Source organism: Gopherus flavomarginatus, chromosome 3 (assembly GCF_025201925.1).
Source record: "Gopherus flavomarginatus isolate rGopFla2 chromosome 3, rGopFla2.mat.asm, whole genome shotgun sequence".
In the NCBI taxonomy this organism is placed as follows: Eukaryota; Metazoa; Chordata; order Testudines; family Testudinidae; genus Gopherus; species Gopherus flavomarginatus.
This window is the reverse complement of record NC_066619.1, coordinates 109,035,668-109,057,139: the sequence shown is the minus strand read 5'-3', so window position 1 is coordinate 109,057,139 and position 21,472 is coordinate 109,035,668. Positions and strand designations below refer to the sequence as shown.

The following is a 21,472-nucleotide window of genomic DNA, read 5'->3' as shown; positions in this document are numbered from 1 at the left end:
CAGGATGTTTTCCTAAGCCACAATCTGTATGTGTGTACCAAGCATATAGGTACAGACACGCTCATCTGGCTATGAGCCTGCTTGTGGACACGGACTCCCCTCAGATACATTTATTCCCTTATCCCCATTCTATTCTCTGTACTGTCCCATCAAACAAGATGATGCAATTTCACCTTGTCACATGACATCAATACCCATAACTATATACACCACTAGTATTGCTGAGCTTCCTCCTCCCCATTTTGATTTTCTTCAATCACTGATCCAAAGTGTTGTGTATTTGGTTGTCATGGTTTTTGTTCCTATGGCAACTGAGTTAGATTATTAGGGGATAGCCCAGCCAGCTTCGGCCGGTTAGGCGAGCTCTGTGTCAGTAAATAAAATGGTAGTTTTGTTAGCTGTCTGCTCTCTGGCCTCAAGTAATTTCTTCCTAAACCGGCTGCCCCAAGGATACAACAAGTGGCGACGATGGATGGGATTCCAGTGCTGCTCCAGTAACAGAAGGAAGTAGAAGTCAAGATAAAGAACAAACAAACAAAAAAACTGCTTGTTTGCACTGGCTGTGAAGGTGAAACTAAAAATCATGGCTACTCTGACCAGGCCACTGGAACCTTTTGATGAGAATATAGTGGCATGTGTATACTGAGTGTTTTGAGCTTTTTGTTATTGCAAATGACATTACAGAAGCGAAGAAGGTGCCAATATTCTTAAGTGTTGTAGAGGCTAAAACCTAGTCCCTGCTACGCAGCTTACTACACACTGTTAAGCCTGAGACTAAATCTTACAGTGACATTGTGGAAATCCTGGGGTCCCATTTTTCCCCCAAAACCACTGGTAATTGCTGAAAGATATAGGTTCCACAAAAGAGACCAAAAGGAAGATGTAACAGTTGTACAATTTGTAGCAATTTTAAAAAAGCTAGCAGAACACTGTGAATATAAAGAGATGTTAAATGATGCCGTGCGTGACAGGTTAGTGTGTGGCCTCTACAGTGAAGCTATACGGAAGCGCCTACTGACAGAGGCTCAGCTTACATTACAGAAGGCTGTTGATATTGCTGTCTCCATGGAACTGGCTACAAGGGAGGCGCAATACATCGGTGCATCCCCTAGCGTGCAAAAAGTATCACAAGAACCGACCCACAAAACTGTGCAGAATCAAGAATGTTACTGCTGTGGTAAGCTGGGTCACCAGGCATCAGAATGCTGGTGTAAGGACCTGGTGTGTCGACACTGTGGCAAAAAGGGACACATTGAGTGTGCCTGTAAACCAAAGGAAAAGAGGCTTGTGGTCTGGCCGACAAAAAGAGGAACCCTGCATACCCTAGAGCAGACTCAGGATGATCAAGGTGACACCTCATCGCAAGAGGAAGTGCCACTGCATGTTTTGTCTTTGGCAGTGGGCTCACATGAATACTGGGTAACCCCGTTGTTGGATGGCAAACCTATACGCATGGAACTGGACAGCGGTGCAGCCGTCTCGCTGGTCTCCGAGACTGTGTATAAAGAAAAGCTACAGCATCTTCCGCTTAAGGCAACAAAAACTGTTCTGAAGACATATACGGGAGAAGCTGTGCCCATGTTGGGCACTATTGATGTTAAGGTGGAGCTCAATGGACAGGCTGCTAAATTGCCACTGTTTGTGGTGAGAGGTAACTACCCAGCCTTAATGGGTAGGTCTTGGCTTGGGAAGATTCAACTGAACTAGGCAGAAGTGCACCGGATGACTAAAGAAGAAACCAGTCTAACCCCTATACTAAGGAAACATGCTGCTGTTTTTGGAGATGATTTGGGAAGTATGAAGGGAATCACTGTGACATTGAACATTAAACCCGACAGTCCACCAAAATATCTGAAAGCCCGAACTGTGCCATATGCCATCAGGCCAAAAGTTGAAGCAGACCTGGAGCGCCTGGTCACCAATGGAGTCCTAATACCAATTATCCATAGCTCATGGGCCACTCCTATTGTTCCAATAGTGAAGAAAGATGGCTCTCTCCGGATTTGCGGTGATTTTAAAGTCACTGTTAACCCAGTGTTGTGTGCAGAGCAATACCCGCTTCCTCGCATCGATGACCTCTTCGCAGGCCTGGCTGGGGGACAAAAGTTCTGTAAGATTGATCTGAGTCAAGCATATTTACAGATGCACATTGATGAAAAGTCCCAAGAGATGTTGACTATTGTGACTCATAAGGGGCTTTAGCGATACTGTCGCCTACCTTTTGGAATAACGTCTGCTCCCGCCCTGTTCCAGAGGGCTACAGACCAGATCTTGTGTGGCTTGTCAGGAGTTCAGTGCTATCTGGATGATATCCTGGTCACTGGAAGAAATGAAGAGGATCACTTAAAGAATTTAGAGGCTACCCTACAAAGACTGGAAGAGTATGGCCTACCAGTTCACAAAGACAAGTGTGAATTCTTCAAGCCCTCTGTTGAATATTTGGGACACATCATTGATTCTGCAGGTCTTCATAAGGCCCCTGCAAAAGTTAAAGCTATTGTGGACGCTCCCCCACCTTGAAATGTAAGCCAGCTGTGCTCGTTTCTAGGACTACTGAACTATTATGGAAAGTTCATGTCACAGTTAGCCACACTGCTAAAACCACTTCATGAGCTCCTTGGGCAGAACAAGGCCTGGAAGTGAACTGAAGCCTGTGACGTTGCATTTAACAAAGCTAAGGATGCACTGCTAAATTCTGAAGTTCTAATGTACTTTGATCCATCCTTACCCCTACAACTGGCCTGCGATGCCTCCCCTTATGGAGTGGGAGCAGTCGTGTCACACATTATGCCTTTGGGAGAAGAGAGACCTATTGCTTTTGCTTCATGCACACTAAGCAAAGCAGAAACTAACTACGCCCAAATCGAACGTGAGGCATTAGGAATTGTTTTTGGAATTCGGAAGTTTCATCAGTACCTGTTTGGGCGAAAGTTTACTCTTCTCACAGACCATCGACCTCTAACGTCAATTTTTGGACCCTACACAGGCATTCCCCCATTAGCTCCTAGTCGTATGCAATGTTGGGCATTGTTACTTTCAGCACACACATATGAAATCAAATATCGGAAATCCACTCTGCACGGCAATGCAGATGGCCTCTCAAGGTTGCCTTTGCCGGTCAAACATCAAGATAGTGCCCAAAAGGAAATCTTCTGCTTTGAACAGGTAGAGAATACACCCATCACTGCTACTCAGATAAAGAAGGCAACTCACGTTGACTCACTATTGTCCCAAGTTATGGACCTGGTGATGCATGGAAAATCTCGACCCTCTCCAGTCTCACCCAACCTTGTTACCTACGTGTCCAGGAGGACGGAGTTATCGGTCCAATCTGGTTGTTTGTTGTGGGGGAGACGTGTCATTATTCCACCACCACTGAGATCACAGATGTTTGAACAGCTACATTCAGGTCACTGTGGAATAGTGCGCATGAAGGAAATTGCACGAAGCTATTTTTGGTGGCCTGGATTGGACAGTGCTATTGAAGAGAAGACAAAAGCTTGTATGTCATGTCAGGGTGTGAGGAATGCACCCCAGTAGGCACCCCTACACCCATGGGACTGGCCTGAAAACTCATGGCAACGTATTCACATTGACTTCGCTGGCCCCCTTGAAGGAAGTATGTTCTTGGTGGCAGTAGATGCCTATTCTAAATGGCCAGAAGTCTCTATAATGCAGTCCACTACTGCAGAGAGTACTATCCAAAAACTATGAGGACTCTTTAGTCGTTTTGGTCTGCCAGAACAACTTGTGAGCGACAACGGACCGCAGTTTGTCTCTCAGGAGTTTCAAAATTTTATGAAGGCAAATGAGATACACCACATCACGTCAGCACCCTATCATCCATCTACCAACAGATTAGCTGAAAGATTTGTGCAGACAATGAAACATGCTTTGAAATCAGCAAGGGGACAACACTCCATTCAAAAGCGTCTGGATACCTTCTTACTTTCCTACAGAAACACACCTCATGGTACGACCCAGGCATCCCCGGCCTTTCTAATGATGGACTTTGATCTGCTGAAACCTTCTGAACCCCGACAAGCAGTGCAACATCAGCAGCAATATCAAGTCATCAGATGGGCACCCAGAGCAAAAGACCGAACCTTTAGTCCAGGACGGCCAGTTTTGGCTCGGAATTATACTTCCAGAGCTAAATGGGTCCCTGCCACACTCATCACTCAAACAGGACCTGTTTCCTACACAGTCCGGACTTCAGAGAATCTTACCTGGCGACGACATGTAGATCAGCTGTTGCCAGGTCATGCCAGTCCTCAGGACACATCTGCAGTTGAGTGGTCTGACTTCACCTCTTCTGGTGAGACACCGAATCACGAATCATCTGTTCCTGACTGTTCTCCTCCATTACTGCCGGCAGCTGAGATACCCCTTTGCCCAGCACGAGCTGACACCACCTCCTCACCTGTTCGTGCTGCGGACCCTGAGCCCATGGTACTTTCGGGTGCAACAACACCAGAAGTTCACCGTAATCCACCTAGAGACAGAAGGCCTCCTCATCGGCTGGATCTTTAGCTAGGGCGAACCCACGGTTATGGGGCAAAATAATTCCCAGGGTTTAGTCGGGAATGGAGGCAGTCTACCCTCCTTCTCTAGTCTAGTGTGTGTTTTATTTAGGGGATGTTCTTATTAGGGGGGAGGAATATGTTGTGTATTTGGTTGTCATGTTTTTGTTCCTATGGCAACTGAGTTAGATTATTAGGGGATAGCCCAGCCAGCTTCGGCCGGTTGGGTGAGCTCTGTGTCTGTAAATAAAATGGTAGTTTTGTTAGCTGTCTGCTGTCTGGCCTCAAATGATTTCTTCCTAAATCGGCTGCCCCCAAGGATACAACACAAAGCATTACCTGCCAGGCCTGAGTGAAGAAAAGTGACACTGGCAGCAATGGTACTCACACCACAGCCTTTGTGAAAGGAGAAAATCTGTTGAGCAGAGTCCTAAAGCTTTTAAACAGTGGTCCACAGTTTTAGGATTTGATAATCCAAGTTTTAAATATTAAATTTAAATATTAATTTCCACTAAAACCTATTTGTAGAGGAAAACTGAAGGAGAGGTGTGAGGATCTTTGTACTGTTTCTTTAAAAACTAGCAGGAAGCCAGGCAGGCAGCGGCAAGGAAAGGCTTAGGCAGAAGCTCTACAGTGAAGCAAAGAAAAAGCAGCCTCCGGGATGACACTGCTTTCCTTTCTCAGATAAAATTCCTTGTTCAATGTTAGAAGAAAGTGACTCCCAGGATTATTTACCGGTGTCACATGACAATGACTTCATTTTTTAAAAAATTTAACAGCAAAGCAAGAGGGGAAAAACTGTCAGAAAAGTATATCTTTTGAACCACAATGAAGCAAAATGCTCCCACGGAGCTGTTAATGTCTTGTCACTTAAAACATGCATTAGAAATTTCAACAAATGTGTCTAATCTGATAAATAATAGTGACTCATTCAGCATGGCACCTGGCATCATGTAACTATGAATTTAGACAATTTAAGAGCACTAGACTTGAAGCAACCAAAGAGATAATTTTACACAGTGGAAAATGAGTACTTTGGCACATACACCATACTATATATGCCTAGAAAACTCCTGACCAAAGGTAGTTATTGAAAGCTAAATGGTGGTATTTACCCACAGTCCTGAGATCCAATTCCTGGACACTACAGTGCAAATAAGCCATGGTCACATAAACACCACCCTATACCAGAAACCTACTGACCACTATACTTACCTTCATGCCTCCAGCTTTCGTCCAGACCACATCACACAATCCATTGTCTACAGCCAGGCCTTAAGACACAACCGCATTTGCTCCAATCCCTCAGACAGAGACAAAAACCTACAGGATCTCTAGCAAGCTTTTTTAAAACTGCAACACCCATCTGGGGAAGTGAAGAAACAGATTGACAGAACCAGAAGGGTACCCAGAAGTCACCTACTACAGGACAGGCCCAACAAAGAAAGTAACAGAACGCCACTAGCCATCATCACCTACAGGCCCCAGCTAAAACCTCTCCAGCGCATTATCTAGGATCTACAACCTATCCTGAAGGACAATCCATCACTCTCACAGACCTTGGGAGACAGGCCAATCCTCGCTTACATACAGCCCCCCAACTGAAAGCAAATACTCACTAGCAACTACAAACCACGCAACAGAAACACTAACCTAGGAATCCCTACAACAAACCCCCATTGCCAACTCTGTCTGCATATCTATTCATAGGACCTAACCAGATCAGCCACACCAGAGGGGCTCATTTATCTGCACATCTACCAATGTGATATGTGCCAACAATGCCCCTCTGCCATGTACATTGGACAAACTGCACAGCCTCTATACAAAAGAATAAATGGACACAAATCAGACATCAAGAATTGTAACATTCAAAAACCAGTAGGAGAGCACTTCAATCTCCCTGGACACTCAAAAACAGACTTAAAAGTGGCCATTCTTCAACAACAACAACAAAAACTTCAAAAACAGACTCCAGTGAGAAACTGCAGAACTGGAATTAATTTGCAAACTTGACACCATCAAATTAGGCCTGAATGAAGACTGGGAATGGATGAGTCACTACAAAAAACAATTTTCCCTCTGTTGATATTTACCCTTTCTTGTCTACTCTTGGCAATGGGCCACTTCCACCCTGACTGAATTAGCCTTGTTAGCACTGACCCTGACTTGGTAAGGCAACTCCTATCTTTTCATGTGCTGTATTTTTATACCTGCTTGCTGTATTTTCCTCTCTGTGGTTAGAGCTATACCTATCTCCTAGAACTGTAAGGGACCTTGAAAGGTCATTGAGTCTAGCTCCCTGCCTTCACTAGCAGGACCAAGTACTGATTTTTGCCCTAGATCCCTAAGTGGCCCCCTCAGAGATGGAGCTTACAACCCTGGGTTTAGTAGGCCAGTGCTCAAACCACTGAGCTATCCCTCCCCCACAATGCAGCTGATGAAGTGGATTATAGAACACAAAAGCTTATGCCCAAATAAATTTGTTAGTCTCTAAGGTGCCACAAAGACTCCTTGTTGTTAGTCCTGAATATGAGGCAGTGGGGTTCTCCAGCGGCATTTGCACTTCATGGAACAGAATGTAGTGCTCCCCTCCGTTGCCTCTCTAGGCATATGTGGGGCATGGCTCCCTCTCATTCCCATACTCCATGGATTTCATAGACAGTCTCTTCACACCCTTAAGCTCAAGTGCTGCTAGGGATCTTCACAAGAGCTAGGATCAATAATTCTTGCATCTTTCCATTCCCCCTCCTCCAACATACTACACAAGGTCCAGCAACAATCGAGTACTTCAACTGGTGTAGTTTGGATTCCTCCCCCCCCCCCACTCCCAAAAATCTCAAAAGCCATTAGGGTCCACAGATGAAGCTTTGAGCATTTGGAATTATGTAAAGACAAAAATACATAAATGCGTAAATGCCCTCTCTGTCTGCTGTTGTGTAATTTAAAATGCCTTGTAAAATGGTTTAGGACAGAGTAAATCATGGACACTGAAGATCCAGTAAGTGTACTGTAGTCTGAGATGTTCTGGCTATAATTAAATGTTACCTAATACTATGACTCAAAGCTGCTTATGTTAGAATTTCAAAATAGCAACTGCTGTTACTTCAAATGCAAATATTGTTAGGGTGTGTTGTTTAGAGAAAACTGGAGGACTTGATTGATGCTATCCAACTTCTTAGTATTAGTTATGGTGTTGCTGGGACTGGTTTTTGGTTTGGATTTTTTTAAATTTATTGTATTTCTAAAATTTGTCACCTAGAGTGTTCAGATATAATCCTAAAAAGTAAATAATGAAATGCAAAATGACTCAAAGTGCCTGCTCCTGATCCAATTAAAATCAACAGTAAAAAACTAGTAACCTTACGTTTTAGTCAAACTTTAGCCAGATCATTATTTATATTTAGCATAATTAATCTGAAAATGTTTGTAAAACACATACAGCATAGTACATGTGTATAAATTATAAATTTAAGTGGTCATAAAACTGCTGACATCCCCTTGAGAGTATTGTTGCTTTGGCAACACCTTTTACTATATCTCCAAAGTATCACCCAGACTTTTTAAGAAACTACTGGTTTAGAAACACTTTGTTTGGGGACTTTGTCTTCCAAACATAGACCATGTCATGCTCTGTAATGTAAAGAACCATCAGTTCTGTGTAGGGGAGTGGGGAGTGAGATTTTGCTGAGTCATTTTATCTGCATAGCAGAGCTGGCCTTCAGATAGAGTGAAAGCCTGTGGGACTTTGGGCATCTGTGTAGAGCAGATGCCCGTGTGCTGCTTATTTCATGCACTAAATCCCTGAAGAGTAGCATGGTTGCCATAGAGGAAAGTGACATGAGCCCATGAATGAGCTGCTGAGATAGTTTTTAAATTAAAGATGTATATGTACGTATACAACGTATAGGAAAAGGCTGCTCCCCAGCTTACTTTTACTTTCATTTAAGAAAGATAGCAACCAAAATAATAAAAAAATAAAACACAACCAGAGAGGTCATAATAAATATTATTCCACAATAATAATGGATTGGATTCAGAGTGGTTTTTCTCTACTAAAGGCAGCAAGATTAGCATGTGTCCTCTTTTGTCTAGATTGTCCGTTGTGCTGTAGACTCTCTTCTCTTTCTGCAGACTCTTTGGGCCTCATCATAGCCCATCAAGGTCAAGAGTCCCATTGACCTCAAAGGGCTTTGATTCACGTGTCTTGAAATGAGACAATTGTGCTTTCCTGAGTCTAGGAACACTGGGGCTACTTTGATCTCCAGCCCTACAGGGCTCCTGAGAACAGGGAATTGCCAGGATGTAAGATAGCTCTGACCACATCTACCCGCCTTTTTCCTCCAGATACCCCATCACAGGAACTCAGAAAGAAACATTCTGAATGATGGGGGTGAAATAAGGGTCTGGAAATTCAGCAGGTCCAAAGATTTGTACGTGCAGAGTAGCAGCTCTGAGCTAATTCTCCTAATTGTTTTTGGCCATGTTAACTGCAAAGCAGCTTCTCAATAGTTACTGTAGATTGGGGGACTCTAAATTCCACTGATGAAAATCTGGGCCTCACTGAAGCCAATAGGACTTTTACCATAGACTTAAATGGGGCCAGAATTTGACTCCTATGGTGAGGAATGTGACTTATCTGTCTCTAACATCTAGGATTCTGTTCTTTCCCATCTGTGGGAGCAACTCTTCCGTCAGCCACAATTGGCTTTTTGTTCCCCAACTGGACTACAACTTCTGGCTGCTGTCCTTTAACTCTGCGCGTCCCACTATACCTTTCTTATTGCTCTATTGTGGAAACATCTTTTTATTGACACTCCTCCTGGACTCATCCATCACCTGTTTCTCATTCACTCAGCTAGAGCAAATGTTCCCCTGGTGGGATGCTGTCTTAATTAATAACTTTAACTAAGAGTTCTTTGTCTGGCACTCCATTCATGAGTCCTACTTCTGTTGGGAAGGTGGACTGGAGTCCAAGCCTTCCTCCAATCCACCCCTCTGATCTAGATTTGGCTCCTGTAGATCTAACTTCATTACTTAATTTAGCTTTTAACAATAATTTCAATTTGGATGAAGTTCATATTTTCCCATGAAGAATTAGTTAATTTCAAAAGCCATAGCTGCAGTCCCATCAAGTCTTGAGAACTGGCACACAGTTTTAGATTTTGTAACAAAGAAGGTGACTCATTTAACAATCACAATCTTCTAAAAAAATGTTTTTAATCCATCTTTTTTCAAAGAGAGTAACTCCAATTTTGAATATCTTATTCATGGGTGACAAGTCCTCAGGAAGGAAATAATTCTTCACTGGGGTAACCAGCAGTGATCCATCAAAAGAGGATGACACTTAACAGCACACTATTGTTCAGTGAGAGAGTAACTACTAATTCTGAGGGCTCCTTCCCTTCTTGCAGTCACTGTGTTTTTCAAGTGAGCAATTTGGCAATCCTGGAACTTCAGCCTTTATTTCTAGATATAAATCACTGGGCTCTCTCCCTTGAGTTGACAGTTTTTGTATAAAATCCGAGTTTTTCAAGTTTAAGTGTTCCAATGTATAAAACTTAAGAAATTGCAGAACGCATAAATCTAAACTTTTTATATCCAAGCCAATTACTTGCTTTTAACATAATGCAGACAGGATACAAAGGTGCCAAGAGTGACTGGGTGCAGGGGAGAGTAACAGAGCTATATTCAAAATAAATAGCATTTTTTAAAGCTACCTAACTGCTGAAAGACAGCAATGTAGAAAGATTGTTTAGATGTGCGTGGTCAGCTTCACAGGGTCTATTGGAAATCTAATTGAAGAGAAGGAAATATTCAAATATAAGATCCAGCCGTAGATGGGGATGGAGCTGAAATATCTATTTGCCAATGGTTTCAGCTACAATGCTTGTAAGAGCCACACCCTGCCCTCTTCCTGTGAAATTCCCCCCTGTGCAGAAGGCCAACTCTAAGTGCCATTTAAGCCCTCAGAATAGGTCTTAATTTAAGTGGTGCATGGGCCTTGTACCTGATCTCTGAGCAAGGATGAATTTCCCCTGTATGCTAATGGACCTCCCATTCACGTTGGTAGGAATTGTGTGCATTTACACAGGGCAGAAGATATACTAAATTACCTTCAGATTTGCTGCCCCAGGTACCTACTTCCTTGGCTAGTGCCTAGAGCCAGCCCTGTCTACAGGATACTTAAACCCCTTATGCTTAACAACCTCTCTATTTATAATTAGTTCAGACATTCTAGTTTCCTTCCCCAAACCTGAAGAGCTCTGTGATGCTCAGAAGTTTGGACCTTCCATCGACAGAGGTAAAAGATATTACCTCACCTACCTTGTCTCCCTCACAATCTGTGACCAACATGGCTACAACAACACTGTAAGCAACTGAAGCACCATTTCATTCCTGTATCCCATTTGTGAACAAACTCTTACCTCTTGTCTCTCGGGTCATTTCTTAGAGATATGCCTACTGTTCTTTCACCATCATTACATTTTCTATAAGCATAGTTTTATTGATCAGGTTGCTAGTTATGTGCACCTGTTTTCCATCTAATTCTGACCTTACTGCATATGTTGTTTTTTTCCACTATAAAACCTTGGATCTGAGAAGTTAATAAATCAGACCATTTCCTTCACTTCAGGTTAGTTTTTAGCCTGCAACTTCTGATCTTCAGAAGGTTAATTGTTTTGGAGTGTTTGTTTGGTTCCTTTTGAATAAAATTAGATTGAAATTAGTTTGGAAAGTATTCTCTTAGCTGGGGACAGAGTGGGAAATCTTTTCTGGATAGATTTCAGATGCAAAATGTTGTAGGCTCTTAACACAGAATGGCTTTAAAGTTCTTTTTATCTTTGAAGTTAAATGATTGAATTACTTACTATGAAGTGTATCACCTACTGCCCATGCAACATAACTGTTTTTAAACACATAATTACAATATCTACTCTGTTATAATACAAAGATGAACAACAGTCCAAATACCCTTAATTTCACAGACGGTATACTGAAAATTATTTCAAAGGCTGCAATACAATCTCCCACCAAACTGGGAATAAAAGTACTTTTTCTTTGAATAATCCAACAATTTATGGTCCCATGATGATGAAAATGCCAGTGTGTGTAATTAGACTGCAATACATTAAGACTAATTTCTGAGGGCCTGATCCAACTCCATTTAAGTTAATGAGTGTCTCCATTGATTCCAATGGGTGTTAGATCAAGCTCCAAATGATCAAAACCCCATATCAAAGCACCCCTAAACTTCAGGGACTTTAAAACATGATCTAAACTTTTGAGTTGGCACCAGCTCTAGATAACTTCAAAGTATATTCTTGGTTCTCTCTTAGATGGCAGTGTGTATTCTAATTACGCAAAATCTCAGCAAAACGAAATAAACCTCAGAGCGGCACATAAGGAGTTAATACTGTGTCAGTGGAAGATACTGTAATATTTCCAATGACAATTTATCTTTGAAGGCCCTATAGAACTGTTTTGATACCACTAGATGTTTCCTTCCAATTTTATTTTATTTTTATACTGACAAGGCCCTGACAAGTCTTTCTAGCCCTAGGTGCTGCCCTTCCCCCTTTAACTGTCTCAATTGTGAGCACCTACTTGGATGTAGGGGAGCTGGGTCTGGACCAGCTACCCTCTAACAGACATTTTATACAAATAACCTGAATCATACAACAATGATGCAATGTGGTGCTTCTTTGAAAAATAACTATGTAAAAACTGCACTTTCTTCCTCAGTAAATCAGATTCCTGTGCACTTTCAGGGCCATAGGCTCATGCTAGTGACAAAAAAATTACGTTTTTATATTTTTATCTTCTATTAGCCCTGCAGAGCCAGCACAGCTCAGAGCAGGAGATAGATTCTATCCCTTCATCAACAACAAAATTACATACTACATTCCAATCAATTACACATCTCTGCAAACCTATATAGAAAGCAAGAATCTGAAGACAATGGTGTTGCAGAGGAATAATTTAGGGCATAATTCATCCTGCTGAGCATTTATTACTAATAATGATGTGTGAAGAAAAGTGCCCAGCTTGGTTCTCAGATCCCAGGTTAAGTTTGTAGGAATGAGCAGTTAAAATAAAAACCCAGCATCTTTTTACATGAAAACTAAGTATACTTTGTAGTGAAATCACTGAGATAATATGACCACCATTTTACAGAATCAATTTTCAGAGCAGAACCAATAGAGTTAACTGAGAAAATGTAAGAAATCTATCTTTACCCATTGTGCAGAATCATTAAGCAGATCTTGTTGTATATATGGTATGTAGGATCACACACAGGGCCAAATTCAGACCTATAGCAAGAAGGCAAAAACTGACTGGAATTTCACCTTCTTAGAGCAGTCTGGATTTGATTCATTTGTCTGAAATTTTGATTCCATTGCAACAAGAAGGCACAATGGTGCAAATTCAGGATGAACTGACATTGTGGCAACCTTAATTCTGAATTCCTTTGCTTTTGTCAGCAAACCCAAATCCTTAATACAAGTACGCAGTTGTGAGGGGGGGTATTTTTGCCTCACTTTAGTTCTCATTCTCTTTTGAAGGACTTGTAAAAGATCATCACCTTCATTTTCTGAAATGAATCTGTACCCTCACTCTAAAGTAATGTGATTGCTGCCATAATATCTAACATTTTACCCTTGCACATGGTTTACATTTCTGAAAACAAATGATTTCTAGTCATTTATGATCTGTAACCAATTAAAAACCAATGCTATGCAAGTACATATAAAACCACTCTTGCACTTGTGCATACTACAGCAAAACACTTCTCTCTCATTTTCTGTTCCCTAATGGCACACCCTCTACAGACAGTGCACGTGTCAGGCTCCTGTTCAGAATTTGGTTGTTTTACAAATGCAGAAGAATTTTTCCTAGCACTATTTTTCCTTGCATATATTCCAGATTAAACCAGGTTACTTATCTCTATTTCTTTTCTGCTTTCATTTACCAGGTTTTCCTGCATTCCAAATCGCACATAAAAGTAGTCTATCTCCAATTAAACCTTAGAGTAGCACAGCAATTTTTGATAAATTTTATTTAAAAGTAGAATTGGAACTAATACTTATTATTTGTATTACTATACCACCTATGGGCACCAATCAAGATTGCACTAGATACTATACCAATACACACTGAAAGATCATCTCTGCTTTTGCCAGGCAAGTGGCACCAATTTGGGCCTGGTCTCTATGACAGACGTTTAAATTGCCAGCAGGACCTTTTAAAAAATACTTTTATCAATAGACTGATAAAGCTGAAAGCATGTGATGGACCTGAGAAAAAACTATGGCTAACCAAAAACAGGTAATAAATTTAATCCTTAATTTTGAAGTTTATTGTTGTCCACAAATGTACTTTTAATCTCTGTGGCCAAGTTTCCCTCTCTAGTACTGCCTGTGCTTGCTTGAGCTCTTGATTGGTCTTACATTGTTAGCTCATGCCTTGTGAGCCATGAGTTTCATGTAATTCATCTGTGTAAGTCCTTCACAAAAATAACTAAAAAGTTTATTAACCTCACTCAGAGTGCAACTAGATTCTACACTACACATAACAGAACTTTCATTATCTTGCATATTACATCTCTGTTTTATCCTGTGTTCACATGTTTTTAACTAGAGCATGTTTCTTTCCTAGTTCTGGCAGGGCCATTACCATGACTCATGTTTGTTTATTTCAATTTTTAATATGTACCATTACCCTCATAAAACATGATAGCAATTTAGGCCAACAGACTGATGTCTCCAGAACCAAACTTCTCTCACCATTCTTACCCACCTTCTCATCCATATAGGCAAAGCCTGGGAGAACAAATAGGTTTTGAAGTATAACTTGAATTTCAGGCTGAACTTCAACAAATTAAGGCTTTGGTAGGACTTCTCACTAGCAACGTGCTGTCTCTACAGGTCCTTGTGATTAAATCAGCCTGGTTTTTACCATGAACTCTTCAGATTATTTTAGGAGCTGAAGTATCACATGGGAAGATAAGGTGGCTGTGGTAGTGAGGAATGAACCAATTTAAGGCATTAAAGGTTAAAAACCTTTGTTTCAGTCTTTTGTGGTTTAGGCATTTTCTGGCAAATTTTCAAAGTGGTAGGGCGAGGAACATTTTTCTGCACATACATATCCTCCAATTCAGCATGTGGCGTAAGTTTTTACCAGCGCAGCACTGGTACACTGAGCATATAATCAGGTTTCAGAGTGGTAGCCATGTTAGTCTGTATTTTTCACTCCATGCATCTGATGAAGTAGGTTTTAGCCCACAAAAGCTTATGCCCAAATACATTTGTTAGTCTCTAAGGTGCTACAAGACTCCTTGTTGTTTTTGCTGATCATATAATGGTGTTTTTATTTGCAGATGTGTGGAGAAGAACTGGAAACTATTATCTTATCCCTAAACTTTTGTGGTTTGGCTGAAATGGGACTGTATTTGTCTCTATATGACTAGCAACATCATCGTAAAGTAGTTACTGTATAACTGACCCCAGAGCTGAACATTCTGTCATTCTAAGTCAGCGCACCTTCTTTACCTACACAAATACACTCTTTTCTAAAGCTACTTGGTCCTCAGACTTGTTCCTAACCCTCCCACAAGAATGTGCCATTGTTCATCCATCTGAATCCATGCAAGCCTCATTCATTTTTCTGTGTGTCACTGCACCGACAACACTACAGCTGGTCAAAAAAATAGGTGTGCAGTGGGAGGAGGAGGGACAATTATTGAAAAGTTTTCCAAAATTTGAATTCTAGAGGTTTCAAAAAGGAATGATTTTTTGTGTATTCAGAATTATTATCCATTTAGAAAATGCTCAGTTATTTTTATTTTGAAGGGTTGGTTTTTTATATTTAGGGGTAATTTTTTTGTTTTTTAGTTTAATTTTTGTCCTCCCTCCCTTTTCCCCCTGCTTTTTTCTTATTGCCTTTTTTGCTAAGAAAGAAGCATAGAGGAAGAAAGGTGACAGGAGGGAAAAAAGAAAACCAAGAAGAATCTACATTTTTGTTTTAAAATGGAAAACAATCACCCACAACCAAAGATATTTTTCACTAAAATATCCAATTTTTTAAAAACAGGTCCTTTTAAAAATGAACAATTTGCATTTGAAAAATTTTAACCAGTTTTAAACATCACTTAAAAGACAGATGCAGCATTTTCTCGAATCCTTCAAAAACAGACGTCAAACTCATTTAAATACTCAAATTTTTCAAGCTGCCCAAAGCCCAGTCCCAGGAATTTAAACAAGACATAGGTGAAGTTGAAATTAGTGATCCTAAAAACTTCTTAGTTGTATGAAATATTTGTGGTAAGACATTTATAAAATATTTGCCACAAATATTGTTCTTCTCTTTGATACATCTTTAATTAATTACACACTGAAAAAGCTAATACTTCATTGACATTTAATGAGGCATATTATGCTTCAAAGTGGATATATGTCTAGAAAGTTGGTCTGTTCTCATTAGAAAAGATCTTTATTTCTGAGTACTTGTTTGGCATATTGAGACACATGAAAAATTGTGGTACCCAAATGTGAGTTTTATAACTGGAAATCATGGCTCTAAGAACATCAGATTGTTACTCACGCCATTGCCCAAACAGAATCTGTGACTTACAATGTCCCTGGTTCTGGAGAAAGCCTTTGACCGAGTGGAGTGGCAGCAACTTTTTCACTTAAAGGAAAGCAGGGATTTGGAGGGAAATGTTTGTTTATGGATACTACCATTGTACAGAAAAACATCCATTTTTATTATTATTGTGAGAAAAATCTCTTCAAAAATAAATAGCTTAATTAAAAAGATTTAAATAATAAGTAGTCCTGATTTTGATGGAGTATCCTATATGGTTCCAAACCAGAAGCTGAGAGGGAGAGGGGGTTGTTAGGATGTTAAGCATTTGGCTGTCTCATTGGTGACTATACACCAAAACAGAGTACTGCAGTACATTGAGTGCACATAGAGAAGCCTTATCTAAACCAAATCTCTAAACCAACTGAGCTTTGCTTTGGGGAAAGACTAGAAGCAGACCTAAATATCTGTGGTTCTGAGTCACCTCTAATGTATATGAATTATAATTCATATAACAAAGAAAAAGATCAAGGATAAAATGTGACAAACATGTTCTCATCCTGAGAGAGAGAGAGAGAGTCAATTTATTTTCCAAATCTGAAACACAACTGGCCTTTTTATTTATTTAAGCAAGACAAAAAAAAATCGTGGTTTCAGATGCTTTTGTGCTCCCCTCAGATAAACAAAAAGAAAGTGACAATGAAATAATAAATTTTGCAGTCCTGTGGACCAGTGCCCCCTGATATTTAAAAACAATTGAGAAGTGAATGTTTAAAATATAACTACTGTACATAGGAATTAAAGGAGAGAGTTTCAAAGGAATAAAGGGGATCTAAGCATCCAACTTCCAGGGAAAGTCAGAGTTGGCACCTACATTCCTTTCGTTCCTTTGAAAATCTCCACATAAGTGCATTTATATTTTATTGTATGACAGGTTTAATCCCAATAAAGATAAAATGACTGACCTGTGGGTCATGATGGATAGGTAGGAGCCAGATCCTGTAAGTGTTGAGCACCTTCTGTAAGCTGCTGAGTACCCTCAATGCCCATTGACTTCAATGAAAGTTGGGAGTGCTCAGTGCCTCACAAGAATGTGTCTGTCTTTTAGATGGTAAAGTGATAGGTGCTATAGACAAAGCCTCAGTACTGAAAAGGTAATGGAGATCAGTAAAACATTTTGGAAAAAAAGCCCCAGAGCTCAATTTTCAGGGGTGCTGAGCACCCCATCTCCAAATGAGTTCCTCTAGAAAGCTGAACATCTCTGAAAATCAAGCCCCAAGCTTTTAGCCAAAAAAATCATGGGCATAACAACAGCTTTAGCAAGGAAGTGTGAGGCAAGTTATTTTCAGAATTGATATATATAATGTGTCCTTCACGGTAACATTCACTTTGGACAGAGCAAAGCCTATTCACCACTTAAGTCTCCTTTAAGATTAAGTGGGACTTAAATAGCATACCGGCTTTGTTCAGGCTATCTGCAAAGGTGAATTTCATCCCTAATGCGTGACCTTACCATATTATCTACCTATTCTGTTTTACGACTCTTCCTTATATTTTGGACTTCCTTCTTCAAGTTTCTTCCCCAAAAGAAAAGCCCATCTGGCCTTTTTGCTATTCAAAAGCCATGGCCTAGCAACATGAGCACAGGTCCAAGAGCCAGGAATACTTGACTCGTAGTCCTAGCTCAAACAATTATTCCTTAGTGCGGCATGGACAATTCATTTAACCTGTCCATTTCAGTTTTTCAAGATTGGGTAATTCTTCGGCAAAACTCTTTGGTAATCACTGCAACTAAAATTCTGAGCTTGATGGAAAGGAAAGGAACCTATAAAAGAAACTGAATCAAACTTTCCTTGCATTACCAAGAATCAGTAAATGGGAGCACAGGGAGTGCAAAGCGTGTACCATTTAGACGATATTGTTTTAAAGGGGTGAAATTCACCCCTATGCAGAGGGCCTGCACACAGCCTGAGCACAACTTATGTCCCACATAGGCTTTGTACCTGCACAGGGGTGAATTTCACCCACTGAATACAACCATTTTAAAAAACAGTAGATGCATGGGCCTGTTCACAGGTATGTGGGCCCATCCCCCACCCACACATTTTTTCCATAATAGCAACAGCTGTAGGCCAAAACACTCATCAATATGCACACTGATCTGAGAGCAGGATCAGCCCATAAATGCCTAAGTGAAAGTATGCATTATTAATGTATGTTACCTTACAGCATTTATTTATGTGCAATGAAGAGTTATGTAACCTTTTTGATTTCAGTTGCCACTTTCATTAATGCAATAATCTTGAATACCATTATTTATTTCCGTTTGGCTTCTTACCAGTTGAAACTATGACTCTAGTTCTATATATCTTGGCTAACAGGAGATTCTGGCTTTGCAGTTTATACATCCTGTTTGTGTTCTTTCATTTTGTTACTAGACTTCCTACATGCTTATTTAGTGTACTCTTTTTTTCCATAGCTCTGTGAAATGTGACAAAAACACCAGGTGTTGATGAAATTGCATAGTCTCAAAGAAACAAGTGTCAAATTTGAAAAGTAAAAATAACACAGAATTTTAACAGGACATGTGACATGCAAAACTAGAGAGCCTTGTTGCACAAAACATGCAGAAATAGAGCCACATTTTCAGTTGTTCCCAGGTAAAAAAGAAATGTATTGTAAAACTTCAATATTGAAGACAGAGTCATTCCCAACCTTCTTTCTCACTCTGCGCTCAAAATATGTCAATGGACAATACTGCATGGTTAAATGACTGCTTCCCCTAACCCTCCTCACTCCACCCTCTCACCCAAAAGAGAGTCTTCAGAAAGGACAGCAAAAAGGGAAATCAAACAACTACTATCTCAATGGAAGCAAAGTCTTTTTATCACTTTGGTGAAGCCGACTGACTCTCCTGCTGCAGCTTACCACAGTTCAGAAGTTTAGAGTTGTGTTTTACTTCTTATAATACAAAAAGCTATCAAAGTGCTAAGGGCTTTAATATTGATATGCGAAGCCCTCTGGAAACTAGGCCCTAAGAATTTAAGGGCCTCATGCTGCAAAGTGCTGCACACTCCTACAGTGGTGCTGAGCACCCTAAAAATCCCCCTATCTCCAAAGGGAGTCCAGTTCAGTACTTTGTAGGATTAAGTCCCACTTGATCTCCTTTCACCGTATGCCCTACCTGCAATACAGTGTTTATTGTAACATTGCACCCCCAAAAAAGTCTGTTTGCAGACTATTTTTTCCCCTCCTCCTTTGTGCTAATTGGGAACTATTCCTGTGTGTTGAACGGATGGTCTGCTTGAGGCTTATTGGGTCTGCCCTTGGGCCAAATCATTTGGGTCTGGTTATTGGTCAGTTGATCTTTATCTTGATGTTTTGTATAAAATTTTTTATATGGCACAGATGCCACCTGAAGAGTGCATTACAAATGTAGTAGATACTTTATCATCATCATGATAAACAGCATTATAGATTGAAAATCTGGAAAAACACATACACAGAAAACTTAAAACCCCTAAAGTGCACAAAGTTTCAGTGCTTATATAGGCAGGACATGGTGAATGTGGAAATCTGAAATAATCTACTCTCATTCAGAGAGAGCACACGTTCCCTGCAACATAAAATGGAAAGGCACAGTTAGGTCTTGATTTTGTCAAAAACTAACCTTTGCAAAAGGATTCAAAAATGAAAAGAAAAAAAAGTCATTTTCCAGGGGAAACGTGATACAGCATGCGATATATTTACAGTAGGATGTGAATGTTTGTGGCTATAAGTTTGTAATGGGGAGACCATTTCTCCTTCTCCAGTGCTATAAGATTTCAAATGGTGGATTATAATTTTTGGATGACGTTCAAAATGTACAAAATACAAAGACTGATGACATAAGTCCCCTCCATCTACAGTTTCATTTAATAGGTCTTGGCTGTATTACATTTTATAGCTATATTATTTGCTGCCTTATTACTGTATTTGCTAGTCAGTTCAGTTTATAGAAAATGTATCCTATTAGCAGTTTCATGGCTTTATTAATGAGCTATTGTTCTTTGGTTAGTTTTTTTATATATCTTAGACCACTCATTGCTTTAAGCTTTTAATCACACACAAAAATTGCAAAGTGCTTAGAGTTTCAAATGCTTTCTTGAGTGCCACAGAAATAAAATCAGATAAGTTATGGCAGCATTTAGCAATCAGCAAGTCCTTAAAGGTACAGTGTCCCATTTGCTGGGATTTGGTATATTAACCCTTTAGAGGATTGGTGCTCTATTTCAGGCTGCCAGTTCCATTCAATGTTTAGGAAAATGTAAGTATAGGGATTGAGGTTAAGGGGATAAAACTAATGGCAGAGGATGTGTTCTACCTCTTGGGCCCCAGGAAACCCTGATCCCTCCTCTACGCAGCAGCTACCTAGGTTGTTCGAGGAGCCCACATCATCAGAAAGGAGGCCTGGTTAAACAGCCCTCCCTAACTTCCACTTAGAGTGCTGACCAGGAAGCTGCACTTCTTGTTCTGCACACTTGAATGGGAATAGAATGCCTACTGCACCTCTCCCTCCTCAAGTACTTAAGATTTTCAGTAACGATATGGGTGTATGCTGCAAGTTACAGTGTAATTTAGCACAGATAGTCATACCTACGTTATCTTTAATCTAGCATGGATGTGGGAACATGTGTTCAGTATGGGATAGTCACCAGAGTACAACCCCCACCACGGAGCCTGGGAATAAACTCAGCCCATGCAGAAGTCTGTGCAACCACATCTTCACTACTACTGTTACCTGTGCTAGTTAAAATAAAGAGATCTCCATTCTAATTTGGCTTAGCTCACAAATGAAGATACTTTTGATGGTTTCATAAGGACAACCCCAGAACTGATTTAGCAGGAATGTTTTTGGGCACATGGGTAGCTCATTGCATTGGACTCAGTCCTACGAGGCACCATAGCCGCTTGAAGCTGCTGAGTCAAAGGGACTTGAGAGAGAGCTCAGCACATCCAGGAGCTGCTCCACATTTTGTAGGTCAGAGTGTTGTCCGCTCTTGCAAAGTTGTCATGCATCTTGTGATCTTTGTTGTATGTTTTTCTTTTTAAACTGCAGTCATTTGGTTAGGTGAGGATCTCCGCTTTCATTTGGAATAAAAAGTTTCTAGTTGTCATGGTTGTGGAAAAGAGCTTGAAAACAGAATGTAGCGGTTTGTAAAAATCTCATGCTTTCTAAGCCAATTGCATGATTTTGGAGGTGCCCAGTTCATGATTTTTGAGCAATTCTGGGACTGATGCCATTATGCAAAATTTGGCCTATTACTACATGTATTGTGCATTATGTGTGAGCCTAGTCCTAAAACAAGCTGAACAGCTTCAAT

At 40.4% G+C, this 21,472-nt stretch overlaps 1 pseudogene; it reads left to right on the top strand.

The window, feature by feature from the left end:
* The first annotated feature begins 1,341 nt into the window (after positions 1 to 1,341).
* LOC127047328 (uncharacterized protein K02A2.6-like) lies at positions 1,342 to 19,571 on the top strand (annotated as a pseudogene).
* Positions 19,572 to 21,472: the final 1,901 nt, after the last annotated feature.